Consider the following 16431-nt stretch of genomic DNA (forward strand, 5'->3'; position numbering starts at 1 on the left):
TCTTTAAATCTATCAAAATAAGGGCACTGATGAAGAGATATTGGTAACCGATGATGATCATGGTCATGACGGTATCTCGCAGAAAGGGAGGGATTTTCTTGCACTCAACATGAGGCTTTCTGATGGCTTGAATCATCCTTTGGCATTTCAATCAGCATGTAGTGGCAATGAATTGCTGAGATGATTCACAGTGTTCACTATAATTTCCTTCTCCTCACCTTCCTGTCTCTATCTTCAATAACAAGGAGATGCTTAGTTTACGGCGCCTGATGGTAGGCTTTGAATATGTCACAGTGTGATCCATCTTTTTTATGGGTAAACAGTCACGTTTTCATGCACATATAATGAAACGCCTGAGGCAAAGTACATTTGCATGCACACTCATGAACGAACACAGACGCACAGTTGGAGGTGGGCTGTAATCTGTTCATTTCATCAACCTCCATCAGCAATCACAGGGAACTCCAACACCAGTGACTGGCCTCTGACACAACCAACAATGGCCTTTCATTTAAATGAAGCAGAAATTTAGATTTTCACTAACAAAAGCAGCAAGTTAACTAATTAGAGAAGAGATTCAATTAAAGATAATGTATCACCGTAGTAGCTGCAATAAAAATACAGCTTTGTAATTATCTATCTTACATCTGTGGGTGGAAAGTACAGATGTATATGTGACTTATTAACTCAGAGTCTATGGGTTTAACAATATCACATGATAATGTCATTGGGTTTTTTTAAACAGCCCTCACTGCTCTCCTCCCTCATTTATTGATTTCCCATCCTAGGGATCAAGGCTGCAAGTGTCACTCAGTAAAAGCACATGCGTCCCATTGTATCCCAAACTCCACCTCTAACAACAACGACAAAACAAAGACCAAAAACTTTCCAACAGCGGGTCTTTATTACATCAAAAAATGTCTCATGCAGAGTTCGATTACGACTGATCTTCCCTCCCTTCCTTTCTGTAAACAGCACATGGCTGTTTGGATGGCTGGGCGCTTATTCATAGAAATAAGAGCATGAGATCAGAGTCTGCATGTTTGACCACACACGTCTTTATCTGTGCTCAGCAGCTGTCACAGGACACACAGCACGGGCTGGATATGCTCCAGCAGTTGCTGTATCAGGCTATATCAGAACAGGCCTTCTGTCAAACAAGTGATCAAATTTCACAATAAAACCAAAAACCGCAAAATGTATAGTGTTAGAATTGGCTGATGGTGTTGCCAGAAGTGGGACCATTAAGGCAGCACATATTAGTAAAAACTACTCTTTGATATGACTGGGTTTACAAAAAGCATGTCTCATTACAAATACCTGTCACAAACCCCATGTATGCACACACAACACACACGCAGCACATTTACAGTACATTAGTCTCACACTCTTTGCACATCTGCATATTTAGTAATGTCCTTCAATATACATTTTCTCACAAGTAATGACTTGTTTCACATTGTTCATTGTTGCATTAATGTTCATCGTGTGTTCTCTTTCGCTTTCTCATAGTCGTGTGAAGGATTTGTGGAATCGAAATCAAACTCATTGTGCACCACAACGGTGCTTTCTGGTGTATTCTAACAGAGAGGATCAACTGGGATTTTTCTGCTGTTCCTTTTCATTGATCCAGAGGTGGCCTTGCAGGGCTGCTGCACACTGTTCCATTTCAGCTAAATTAATGGAAGTTCCGAAGAAAAGTCATTTTGTTCACATGCTGTAATGACAAGGTGGTACCTGTCAATAATCCTACTGAGCTCATAATTGATTTCAAATTCACATCATAAACCAGGGTGCCTGTAAACTTCTCCCTTGAATTCCCTGTAAAACTTTTACCTTGAAGGGCTTCTGCTCAGTTTTATGCATTTCTTTGTTATTTGTGTCACCTGCCCAGATTTGATTGCTCGGGGCCTTATGTTGTATGCCAATTCCCTCAGAAGCTGAGAAGCTAAAATGAGGGTGCGCCGCACTTCTGCGAGACAGTAATTTCCTTGAAGGAAAGGAGGCAGGAAACTACTGCCAGAACTAGTTGACGTTCATGTAACAAAACGTAACTTCTATCTTGGATGACACAGAAGAGGCTAAAGTTTCTTTGATAAATTCTAATTGTATTGCAAAATCCCACCCTTCATCTCCCCAATGCCCTAATGTAATACACGTTTTATGAGAGACGTCCACAGCCACTTCAACAAAGTTAGAGTTTACGGTCCAAATCAAATGCTAATTTCTGTCTTGTGGATAGATCTCTCTCACCCTTCCTCCCGCTCTCTACCTGTCTCTCTATTGTGTGAGTTTCACTGCCGTGAAAAAAGGCTGGAAAATTACCCACCATGGGAGTAATGACCTCAGAGCACGGTCAGTCGCTGTAGCAGATAATTATCATGTCACCCGAGTAAAAGTTGTGTCTATTAATTTGACATGCCTTGACATGGCATGATGGAGCAAGGAAATTATCTGTTGCTGAAAGGGGACCGAGAGGTTGAATGGAAAAACAGGGCAAATTATCATATTACATTGCTTACATCCCTCTAGCTATTACTGTATAGATGGATTGCCTGCAAGTGTTTTCCACAGGATGCTGCATTACCCTTGTTTAACACTAAATAGGCCAAAAAGCAGTAAATCAATGGCTGGTAAACATTTTCATAGCTTTCAGTATCTCTGTCAGTTCTCCTCAACACGTTTTCTGTACAAATCCTTGGTACATTTTCACAATCAGTTAGAATTACATAAACACTCTTTTCATATAGTTTCTTTGGCTCTTCTTAGACACTGGCATTCCTAGAATTAAGATTAGTATGTAGTTATAGTTGCTAAGCTATTGCTGTTGGGAGGGGTTTGGCACGGTAAATCCTGTAAAATTCACCATGTGATTCCCAGATACATAAGTCTTCAGAGCCATATACCTAAAACTGTTGTTCTTTAGCATATGTGTCAATCCTTGTTCCATGGTAATGTTTGCTTTGTTTAGTTTAATTCAACATACTCTGCAAGGATATTTGAGACATAAGGATGTATAGAACACAACCTTAGCTGTGGCACAAGCTTTTATCCACAATCCTATGGTCATGTAAATCTCCTCACACAAAGCATTTATCAAAATCCCTGAATGATCTAATGAGTCGAGTCCTTCAGGAATGATGCATCACGTCTCAAAGGGCACATCAAAGTTTATGTTGGCCTTGAAAGTACAGCCACAAGGTTGCGGGAGATGATTTGGTTATTTTATTGTTTTTCTCTGAAGATTAATTGATCAAGCTTGTTTTGAACCCATACCAGCCAAGTTTAGCTGAATGCCATGAATCTTCCAGGCACATTTGGTTCTGGATGCCAAGTGCCATTTAAAAAGCTCACTCAATGCAAAAAAAAATTCTGTCTTCTTTCTATTTTTTTCCAGCCTTTGTAAAAATGAATGAAAGCAGCAACACCTACTTGAAAGGTAATGTGGGACTCTATTAGGACCCTTTGCAATACACAACTGAAGAAATAAAGCAACAAGGTGGGACAGATGTTTTTACCTTTCATCATTTACTTCCCTCTGCTCTTGAGAAGAGAGAAGATATCCATGTGTGATTCAGCCTCACCTAACCAAAACAAAAGTAATTGAAACCTTATATCAGCACCAGGGTTCCAATTTCATTTCATGTTGCAAAGTCCAGGCCTTGTGCTGATTTCCATATAAATCATAGACAAGCTTTGTTCTTTGCTTTTGTGTTTGGCCTATATGGCATTTGGCACTGTTATTTGTTATTTTCCATGGCGCATCCCATGTACCTTAAGGGTTGAACTTGTGCATTTGAAGTGATGTTTTCTGCTTGCACTGAAGGCGAGAGAAAAACATTTGTCAAGAAAGCTCCAAGGCTTGAAATGACCTGTTCCTCTGGGAGTTTGATCACTGTCATAGACACTGATTTGTAACAAGGCTCTGAAAACTAATGCTGTCTTAAGGTTTCGTTAAAGGGACTAAAGTGGTGTAAACAAATTATTGCCAGATGAAAGGCAAGTAAGGAGACCGGGGAATACATAGAAACAACTGTCACTTGACATAGACCTACATGTCAGACAACACAGCAGCTGAAAATAGATAGCTTGGCACTCTCCTTTGTAAATACAAAAGAGTAAAGTTGACCACTCAGAATGCCATCTCAGTGTCACAATTGTCATTATGTAGATGTCCAGTGAGTGCTGGAGGTTTATGTATTTCATTAAAGTTATAACTGCTTTGGAGCCGTCCACCTGCTGTGAGAGCCTGTCCCTCAGTCTACATCAATAAACCCTCAGACCAGCCTGGTTTATTGATGTGGACTAGCCCAGCATGGGGAATGAGTGTGTTTACCTGGCCTTTCCTTATCACTACTGCCTGACAGAAAACAGGAGTTTCTGCTTGCCTGACAGGTGTAAACACAACAACATTACATGTACAATTTCATCACATCAACAGCAAACACAGGCTGCTTTGATGCTGATTGGACGGGCCACACAATAAACAGTAACAGGCTCATATTAGCTCTGCTTACAGGCTAGTTCTAGCAGCTATAGTAAAGGTGGGTGTTAATGTGGTATATACTGTAAATTCCTCCATGTGCACTGGCTTCAAGTTTCCACACCACACTTGTATAAGTTACATACTGGACCATGATTGGCTTCCAAACCAGTTGTGATGTCACAAGATAATGCAGATGAATGTGAAAACAAATTACTTCATTCTGCAAAGTGAAGCCCAAACATCCAAGTGAAAAAGTAATAAGCAGAACATGCAATAATAATTAACAAATAATAATATAATAAGCCCAAATAACATCCCAAAGCAGGGCTACAACAGGACAGTGTATCATTCCACCATAAATGAGACAACATTCATTAAACTTACTTGCCTACATTAAACTCAGACAAAGTGTGTGAATAACTCTTCACCAGAAGGCGACAAATGAGAACTATGACTTGAACCCATTGAACAGGGTGATGGATCATACTAAAATTATTCATCTTTTCGGGGTGTTGTTATCAATTATTAAGCTCCGTTTGTCTTCATTCTCAGAAAATAACTATATAACGCTCTTTCATAATTCATTCCTCATGGCAACTCCAGATATTTCACCTCCATTGCATCACTTGTTCAATCTCTGATCCTTGGTGTTTCCCTCTGGAATACAGATTGACAAATATTAATGTGTCTGTCCGAAGTAATAACATGAATTCATAATGCCTCTGTTGTCATGTGGTGTTGCCTGTCTAATCCGCACATTGCCAGTGCTGTTTTATCAGCTGTTGTGACCTCACCTGTTGTTGCCCCGATCAGGTGATATAGTGCATGTGATAGGGTGTACATCACACCAGAGCCAAAGGAGGAAAATTAATTAACAAAAACAACCATGGACACAAATCACAGCCACCACATGCAGTATCACACCCTCTCACTGCAACAGAGAGATTTATCGAAGCTTTTTTCATTTGCTTTTATAGAAGAACGCGTCTTATTCATGTGAAACAACATGTCTGGACTTGAAGAGCAGCAAAACTAACAGCTTTAAAGTTTTTCACTGATCGCCTGCCTTCATCTGCCGTACTTTTCTGTTTAAGCATGATATTGTTAGCTTAACAGTGTGAATCAAAGTAATTGGTATGGACTGAAGGGTGAATCACTTAGTACACAAAGCTATCTGAGTGCCTCTGTGTAAAAACAGAAGAACTGGGAGGTTTGCTGAATCATTTAGGGCCCCGCTTTGAGAAATTTGAAAGAAGACAGCGCTTAATGAGATGTATCTAGGGATTCAACGGTCATGGTATTATTTTCCTACTATTCAATCCCATAAAAAATGAGCGTCTGTCATTGCCAACATTGATTTATCCCCACAGGTGTGCAATAGTTTCAGAGCAGTGCTTTTTTATGGCAAACTGCCAGAGATTAACTGCAGCACATCAATATGCTTCGTATAGAGACATCCTCATCGGATTTCTTCTTACTCGGCTGTCTCAGCTATGGCTCTGCTTTTGTTACATTCATTTCTATTGGATTTATGGAAGGGCAAGCCTGCAGTCAATGTCACTGTCACTTACTGTAGCTTAACTTTGTCTGTCACAGAGTTGAAACTTCATCTGAGCAGCTTCCAGACAGAATTACAGGGGAACACGGGTGATAAAGCATTGGAAGATTGCCGGCTTTTCTATTATTCAGTGGATTTTTGTGTGTGTGTGTGTGTGTGTTCCTTGAGAACAGGGGTTGCACAGGTTAGTTATAGTTTAATCATTAAAACATTCACAGATTAATTCTGCTAAAATGTCAAGCTCAGGGACCCGACTTTAACCCACATATGTGTCAGGGGCTTTTTAAAATGCGTTTGCAAAGAACAACTAGAAAAATTTAATTAGAACAGAAGATTTAATTGAATTATCAAAATGAATTAATGCACAACAAATGTAAAGAAGTTTCCCCAACTCTTCAACCCTGTTTATCCTGCATATACAGTAGGTTCCATTACAATGACCCATCATAGTATCTTGCAGGATAACTTTAACGTTGTCTTCACCTTAAGGGTTCCCAAGGTGTATAGTTGGAGATGCTATCCAAGCAGTTCAATTAGAAAGTGACTGCTCCTTTGCTTTAATGTCAGCCCGTCGTCATTCTCACAGACAAGATGCTCTTCGGCAGTCAGGAAGGTCTGCCGTGTGATTGACACCCAAATCATGTGCAAATGAAATGAAACCCAGAGGAGTCTCTGTGGACGGGACGGGTTATTGGACCACCTTCAAGGGTGAAGGAAAACAACAGGGAATTGGGGCTGAAATTAATTCCGGTGTTGAGGTGGGAAAAAAAATTACCAGTGCGGTTGTTCAGGAGGGGATTGAACATAACAAATAGCTCAATAATTATTACAGTTATGCTAATTAAAAATTCTCCTTGTACCCTGGAGAAAAGAATCCTGTCTAACTGAGGCCCGGTCTTTCAGCTTGGTGTCTGGCTGGATGCAGTATCAAAACCCTGATTATTTTGAGGACTTGTTTAAAACTGTGGTGTGTTGTCATGATAGACTGAACTGTGCAATTATACCCAAATAAGATGCCCTTTACGTCCCCATGTGAGACACAGCTGGACCTGAGGAGATTCCACACAGACACACAGCCTCAGGAAGGAGGGGTGCTGAGGGTGCTGCAGTTAAGTCTTACTGTAATACTGTGGTTATTATTATCATTATTAAATTGGCTGAATAAAGAAAATCACATCGCATCAAAAAACTATTCAACAATATATGTGAATTGAAATTTATAAAATGAAATGTAAATATCGATGATATTATTACCCGTTATTGTTTTTAATGATGAAGAAGATGTTTCTTCTGGCTATGGGACTGGCTCATCAGAAAAGTCCTTCGACGGTATTTTAAATAGCTGAGACATGAATTCTCCTGCAGTGTCACAGTGACGATCTTCTGTCTTTTAGAGGGATAGTGAGAGAGAGCAGTCAGGAAACTGGGACAATGAGTGTCTTGCGTTGCAAGTGTGAAAGCGTGAATTTGTGAGAGAATAGTTTTATTACATTACATTGAACAGAATAGGCAGCTAGACCATTAGACCACATTTAGAAATAAAGATCCAAATGCATGCCGATATAAATTTTATTTTGGATAACTGATTTTTAATGATCTTATCTAGTTACTTACTGTGTTGATATTTGTGGTAGTTAAACCAATAAACTGCGACATGCACAGAGAGCTGCAGTGCAGGAGAGGAATATTTTGTTCTACTGGATGCCATTAATTAACCTCTGCCTACTGTATGAAGTGCTTAATTAACTAAAAATAATATATATATATGCAGCTTGCAATTATGGCAGGACTCAGTATAAAACCACAGCACTAAATGGGCTTAGCAAATAAACCCTACTTTGGTATAATTTCACCAGATGTGAAATTTAATGCAAACCTAAAAACAATGATATCATAGAAACTCTCACTCATGTGGTGGATCTCTTTTTAAAAAAATCATCATGTGCTTTTGTGTTTCCAACGATTTTTTATTCATCTATACTATACACAGTGCAATTGCCCACACTAATGTAATTTAGCCATCTGATTACAAAGTATAGCAGTGCAGAAGAGCAGTGGATTAGTTCAGCAACCCTGTGGCTGGTCTTTATCACTCTTATAATAACAGAGGAGAGAGTAATTCCATTGATAATGAAATCTGACTCGATATATTCACCACCCTACTTGTCATTCTGTGCACTCTCTGCACAGTGTGTCACTTTTTTGGAGTAAATTAATCATTCCAGCTGTTATTTACATCCAGTGTGTCCACAGTTGTATCAGCCAAATTATTGTCATAAATCTCACTAATTCTGGAGACTCTCCAGCGTGGACATGTGATGGACCTGAATGAACTTAATCTCATCAAAACTTTGAGTCTAGAAATGTTTCCTCTTGTTTCCTATTGTTTGCATTGATAAAAGCCAACTGTATTGATACAAGGCTTTATGCAAGTTTAATAAGACCTTCCTTTACACTAAATATCCCTGATGATTAAACACACAACTAAACAAGCTTACTGAAACACTATAAATGCAAATGTGGGTGGCTGGAATGCAAATATTGTTTCATTTGCATGGAAAAAGCCATATTCTGACTCATTCCTTTCTTAATTGGAAGGGAGGTCTCATTGTTTCTTCTTGACATAAACAAAAAAGTAGAGCATAAAAGAGCATCCCTTACATTTCTATCCTTCTCACGTGCTTCTCATGAAAGGCTACTTCAGCAGGCCAGGGCTCGTAGTCCATGTTCCATCTCCAGCCTGTATGCTTCTGAATACATCTTATTATTTTACACACCTTTGATAAATATTCAGCACCAGATTTGCATACATTCAATTTACGCCTGCAACCTGCCTGTAATTAGCGCCAGATTTAATAAGAGTGGAACCAATTTTGCAGTCAGCGCCTGGGACAGAGAGAGGGAGAGCTCAGAAGGTGCAGATTAGTGCTGGGATTTGATCTGAGATCTGAGAAATGTCAGAGAAGAAATGATAATGTAGTGATGCTGCATAGAGATACTAATTAATTAAGTAATTAAATTCCAAAATATTTACAAAGGCCACCTGAGAAAACATATTTGTGTAATGTGTTTATAGAAAGATTTGTAAAATGGTGCAACAGTCAGAGTCGATAAGAAACTAAGCAACTGTAACTTCCTCACAGTAACCATGGGAAATCTGAATTACATAATAAGGTGCACAAATACCATTAATATGTAAGATGAAGCCAAATGCACAATAACAAGACTAAGTGTCTACAGCTATGCTAGCAGCTCTGTGAAGCTGTGCTTAGGGACACTGGTGCGTTGAGCTAAACGCTAACACCAGCATAAGAACATGCTTACAATGACAAAGCTAACATGCTGATATTTAGCAGTATAATGTTTACCATCTTAGTTTATTGATTAGCATGCTATATATAACCGTGGATAGCAACTGTAAATTTAAACATTTCTGAGAGTGCATCAATTGAGAACTATGCACAGTGAACTCAACACCAGCTGTGTTGCCTAATATGTTGATTGATTACATTTCCCCTCTAACTGCCAGGAAGGCTTGAATGCTGCTGGTGTGCATCTAGTCCAGATCAGGCCAGAGCTCACATCTATAAGTTTGGAAAAGGGCTTTAAACTTCTCATGTACGGATGTAACTTCTCTCTCTCTCCAAATGGGATGTGGACAGAGTGGCCTGATAGCATTCTGTGCTAATTCTTTAAAGTACTTATATCCCCCAGAATCTATAAATGCTTTGACTTCCAGCCAAATGTGTCAATCTCCTGAGAAGCCCGTTGACGCCACTTTTCTCCACCGGCTCTATAAGCTGTCAGGAGTGTGTAAGGAAACACTCTGTCTTCTTGTGTCCTCTATCTCCAACAGAAAGCACTTGTCTGCAGTTTCCATTTGAACAAGTTGAACAAAGTGCATATAAAGGCTATTTCAGTTGTTCTTGTACATCTCACCCACTATCCCTGATAAATACCAGTGTTTAGCATTCAGTGCATGACTGAATTCCAGCCCAGTGAATCCTCTTGATCTAGAACTCTATCAATTCAGTCTGCCAGCACTAACCATCAGCCAGACCTTGGTGATAACAATTTGAATGGACAGCCCCTGTTATTAACATCCCCACAGGTATTCAAATGACACAGGACAATAATGCAGACAAGGCAAAGAATTAAGTTCCAAAGACAACATTGGACAACACACAGAACAACAGTCCAAAAATGACTGTCAATTGCACCAAAGCATCTGCTGATGCCACCATCAACTACTGATTATGCTGCCAGTGGAAGAAGTTAAAAGAAGATTATCTTTATAGTTGGATGTCTGAGACTAACATGAATAAAAATCCTAGTGGCCTGATTTTACAGTTATCTCACAGCTCATTTAACCTCACCAAAACAGAGGAGTAAAAGCAATTTCATCAAATGCACTGATATGAAGGTGGGCAAATATTTATACAAGGTCTAAGGCAGAAAATCAACTTAAATGTCGAAGAAGAGTGTCGAAATATGGCATACGCAATGCTCTTAATGGGATGGCAAAGCTACATGCCAGCTATTTCATAGCTGGAAATGTCAAGCTTTACAGGTATGACCTCTATATATAAGATAAATGAAGCAGTATATTAGTTCACAATCGCTATCAATGCTAACCTCTGTGACAAATGCATTGCATTTCCTGTAGTCTTGCATAGCAAGACCTATCTTCACACTTTGGATAAAGGTCTGGCTTAACCCATTATCATTCTGGGATAGGAAAAAAATGCTCTGGCTTGCTTGTATTTCTTTAAACCAATTACAATCGTTTTGGGCGGCGAGGCCAGGATGCAGCGATTTGCAGCACCCTTGGAAAACGGTAACACGCAGAAGGCAGCAGGGGACCATGCTGACTGCCAATGACTGCCTACATTTAGTGAGTCAAACTACATTTCCTGTGGCTGCCACCCTGTGCTTTGCCAATTGGATGCTTTTAATATGAGGCAGTAGCAGTAGGAAATGATTGGTTAGCATTAGCAGAAACTTAAATAAAGCTTTGATAAGGCAGCAGAAGAGTAAACAGTAAACAGTGAGGCTGATATCAATCAATTCAAATTACACACAGTAAAGCTGGGAACACGGGACAAGGGAATGGCGGGCTCCACCACTATCAATGAAAACTATATATGGAAAAAAGAAGAGGACCTTAAATAGTGTGAAAAACAGGGTTTGATTTAACGAAAGAAATGATTACAACTTTAAAGTTGAACCAAAGAAGACACTCTATAAGCACTAATTAAATCCCCTCTTTGTAGGTGTATGTTTTGGTCTTGTGACATTCCTCTCATCTACATTCTGGGTTTCACAGCACAAACCTCTTAAATAATGTTCCCCTTTGGTGCTGCATTCGCTCTCCAGCCTGCAGTGTTCCGCCTGCTCCTCCCACACGCAGAGATAGGCAAACTTCTTAAATTCACTTGTTATGTTCCAGGTCCAAACGATGACTGCAAATTTGTTTTAAGCAAGCCTTCTTCCAAAACCACAAATCTACTGACCTCTGGTTTAACAACCAGGTCACTGCATGCCAGTAGAGCTGCTGGAAAGTCTGTTCTACGATATATAAATACAAGGCTTACCTTTTGTGCTGACGATATGGCAAAACAAATATCCGAACATCCAATCTGTGTTTTTTTCAATATCGTCGAAGATACAGTCTTAATAAATGAGATGGATGCGTCCAAAATATGGAAGCCCTAAAATTGCAATTTAAATGGAAATTCTTTTGTGTTTATAGTATTTGGTATATCACTGTGAATAAATATACTGTATACTAACATAGCATTCATACATTCACAGTTATGCTTACATGTACAGCTAAAATGAACAAGACATTGAGACATGAATGCCACGTCTGACATGTTCCTCTCATCCACTGATCCTGCAGCTAGTGCACATGGAATTAAAGGGCTCCGTCTAACACATGCATGTCTGTATATTGTATACAATAACCTGCTTTGAGGAGTAAAATTCATTGCAGTGTCAAAAATAGAGTGAGGTTCTCAGTGGTCTTGGAGAGCTAATTTACATTCATGTGTGCTGCAGCAACAAGCCATGGTTTACCAAAGAGCTCAGGCAAGGGAGACACATCGAGGGAGCTCACAAGGCAGAAAATAGAGAGGAATACAGAGCAGCAAAGAAACAGCAAGAAAGGAAATACGAATACAAGGACATGTTGGACAGGCACTTCTCTACCTGATTCAGGCCACGGGCTCTACCAGCAGGCCTTGCTTAAAGGATGCATTTAGTCCAGTTTTATATCCCTGATACAATTTCCACACCATGTATGTCTGCCAGCATTATTTAGCATAAATAACACATTCATCCTTTGAATTCAAACAGTGAAAACAGTTGTATGTGTACACTAATTGTGGCAGATGGGGATTAGGAGAGAGCCATGGTTCTGGATGTCACTGTTACATGGAACTGTGCTCTGAAGGCTCGGACACAAAAGATTTGAAAGCACGTTGCATCACGCTTAAAAACACAGATTGCTATTGTTTGTTTTTATCTCATAGGCCTGCGCATGCACACCCGCGACGATTTGGCAAGGACAGAGTATCCTTTACCTGTCATTATTGCTAAATACACGTCCTTCTGCCTCTTGTCACATCTATTAATTTTATTAAATATAGTGGTTATATATCAAATTATTAAATTAAGTGATTTTTTCTATGTGCACATGTAATATGCTCCATCTCCTTTTTAGCTCTTTTGTTGAACTTGTATTGTGAGCTGCAAAATATTTTCATTCAATTCTTCCATTCAGCTTTTATTTTTATCTATTTTCATCAATCAATAGTTCACAGTGCAAAATGTAGTCAAGTGCACAGCACAGACTCACAGAGTGCTGCAACTCACTTTAACTCGTTTCCTAGCCCAAGGGCGATGATGCAACAGCAGTACAGTTGAAAACATGGACTGGCTTAGGATGAATACACTGTATTGTCTGCAGGTATAGAAAGGCTTGCACCAAACATGACCAATCAAATCACAAGTTTCCCCCATCTATAAAACAAGTGCACTCCACAGCACTGCATTCTGGCTATTTTATGGTGGGGACAAACAATTGTGACTGGATCTGCAACAAGAGTGTCTGCCAAGAGGAAACGTTTATCACTATTTGATAGGGACAGTTTGGCAGTATGGAAGATTCTGACCTGACCTACTCTGTCCTGTTCCATGTTGAACAACATCGTCAAGATCAAGCGTGGAACAGATGCCGTATTAAAATAAGTCCTCAGCTACAATACATTTCTATTATCAGCATTGTGAGCAAGTGGTATATTCTTAAAGAGGCAAAGTGATTTTATTTTTCTATGACAGTGTATTCAACATGTGGATACATTCTTATAAGCACTGCCCTCTTTGTGCCCGCCCATTAAAAGCTGCCTGACTTCTGTACAAGCACAACAGGCTCCACTGCTGTGGCTCACATTTCTTTACCTTCACCTCTGTCCCTGTCTCATTTTCCCTCCTTCCCTGTACCACCACAAAATAATCAGATTGTGATGATGCTGGGTCAAAGAAAAGAAAGTGGAAGCGCTGAATAATGATTCATTCAGCGCTATACAGTCGATGTACCCCACAGCTTTGGTATCCCAAAAACAATCTTTGACCAATTACTGTCAACATGAAAAATTCCTACCTCGTTCAAGACATCCTCTAATCAGCATCACTGGATCGTGGACTTTCTGACAGGCTGGAGACGTTATGTGAGGATGGATAATGATGAATCCATCTACCACAGAGAGGTGGGCCTGGCGGCATCATCACAGACTTTGGCTTAAAGGAAATATCCCCCCTCTGAGTATACTTTATATCACCAATCCTTCAGTGCATTCCAGAACTTATTTTGTGATGAAGTGTCATTTACTTTGTCAGTGTAGCCACATTTTTACCTCACATATCTGGTCTACTTCTATTTCAGCTCCTAATTTTCTATATTCTCTCAAATTACTTTTTGGGCCTCTGTGATGGAGAGATGATGGCAAGTTTTTATGTGTATAAGAAAAGGTGAGAGTGGAGAGAGAAAAATGCCACAGTGTGTTGTACCCATTTTTTCAAATTACAAAAAAAAAAGGTGATTAAGGTGAGTATTTTGTTTTTCACATGCTGCTGAGAACCGATCCACAAAGATGCAGTTCATGGCTGCACAGTTTATTCATAGACATTAAACAATCCCATTTTCATCCAAGTGAGAAAAAAACATAATATTTACTCAGACATTCTGATGCACAACAAGCATAAAACATGAAAAAAAACTTTCATTTTCACTTCAACATTTTTTTCATTTAAGCACCAGTCACTCTCTGTATTAGCTTTAGTTTACTGTCTGTGGAGAAAATAGCTTGTCTGGAGAAACTGCCTCTTAAAAAATGTTTTTTTTAATTGATTTTATTGAAGAATTCAAAAAATAAACTTTTATTTTCCTCCTCATTCGGTCTGACACCGTGACTATAGACAGTGAGGTTGCACTAGGGCCCATGGAGAACAATGTGTTGTGCTAGTCGGAAATACAGCTTTTTATGTTTTCTGGTGCAACCGGTGTGTCAATGAACAAGTGTCCTCAAATGTGTCAGCGTTCGGCACCAATTAACCACATCTATTTGCCTGTGTGCCCATTGTGCTTTTAAGTAAAAATGTTTCTGACTCTAATGTGGAAAGTGGGTTTATCCACCCTTTGAAGATTCGGATGCCAGTTTGATCGTTTAACATCGCCGAATGAAATGACTGCTGTGACCTCCATGATAATCACGGGCTTGTGAAACATGACACCCACTGTGGAAACAAGACAGCTGGGTGAGATACAGCAATGAGCTTTTCAATAAATGGCTGAAAAATTTACCACCATGTGATTTGGTTGTAGGAGAGTGAGGAAGGATTAGTTTTGGTGTCCCTTATTTCCTTTGTTACAGATGTTTATATGTTTTATCATTGGAATATATTTCTCTTAGGTACTCTATAAAGGTGCCTTCTAATCAGCAGGGAGGGCATGCTGCTGTTGACATGCACCATTACTTTCCAAGTTAAGCCTTCTGTCTCAATTCTCCTTTCCAAAATAAATCATTTCACAGGCAGGTTTTCATAAAATGCCATTTGTTTTTTCTGCTGCCCACACTATTTATTTAGCAGCCTCGTGGGTAGACAGACTGTCCTGTAGCCTGAAGGCTCCAGGTTTAATCTTGCAACAATCAATGTCCATCGACAGACATGTGTCCTGAGCAAGTATCCCTGAGCAAGCAACTGACCCCTTACCTGATCTCTCATTGCAAGTCGCCATGGGAGAGTGGCGACTAAAGTTTAAACCCACATTAGTCCTTAAAGACAACAAGCAACACTCAGTGACTTTTGAAAATATGAAACAGTAATGCAGACATGTCTTTGACAGGTATAGACAGTAGAAGAGTCTTGTGCTGCCTTACATCCAGCCTACACTGAACGTTCCTCTCATTGTATGCTCCTTGCATTAACCAGGACATCATTTCATATTGACATTCAAGAGTGCAGTGAAGGAGTTGCACCTGCAGGCAAAGCGGGCAGAGGGCTTAATTAACACAAGTAAAGGGCAGTGACAGTAAACAAGTGAGCCCACACACATCACTCCAGGCCATTTATCAAGAAATTATAGACGCAAACACTGCATTATCGCTCTATCTTTGTATTTCTTAACCGCATCTGCTCAGTCTGGCCTCCTCTCTCTATCATTACTCTTTCTTTATCCATTTCGTAAGCATGTATCTAGCATTTAGGAGAGCATGGGGAAGAAAATTATGTGGTGTATATTTGTATCATACATATAGGAAAGATCACGCTACAATACTGGTGACTGAGCACACGGGGCAAGGAAGGGTGTAGGGACGGGGTTAAATCGAACAGTCCATGGAGTCAGCATGCACGTTATCTGAAAGTGCCACCTGCTTCCCTCAATGGGAATCCACTCCTCCCGGGATCATTATGGAGCATGATGAGGAAGCAAGACTTCTCTCCACAAGATAATCTATACGCTGTGGACCAAAATGACGGAGATATTCTTGGGCTGCGGTGACATTTTTAAGGGTCAACCATAAAAGACAAGGAACATCTGAGATGGAGGAAAATCATTACTTTCCAGGTTTATGCCTCCTTATCATGCTCCAACAGCCTAGACTTGGAAAGAGACAGAAACATATGGAGGGGGTGGGGGTATTTCTGTGTTTTTATGCACATCAGGTGTTGAGGCTGCAACTCACATTTTATCTCACCGTTCCCCCTGCTAACGTAAATTCTGAATCAGAATCAGAAATATTGATCCCCGGGGGAAATTAGACAAAAAACTTAGATGGTGCCAGTATAGGAAAGTAAATCTGATAGCAGTGATACATCTGGCTGG

The sequence above is a fragment of the Enoplosus armatus genome, chromosome 21 (assembly GCF_043641665.1).
Source record: "Enoplosus armatus isolate fEnoArm2 chromosome 21, fEnoArm2.hap1, whole genome shotgun sequence".
Taxonomy (NCBI): Eukaryota; Metazoa; Chordata; class Actinopteri; order Centrarchiformes; family Enoplosidae; genus Enoplosus; species Enoplosus armatus.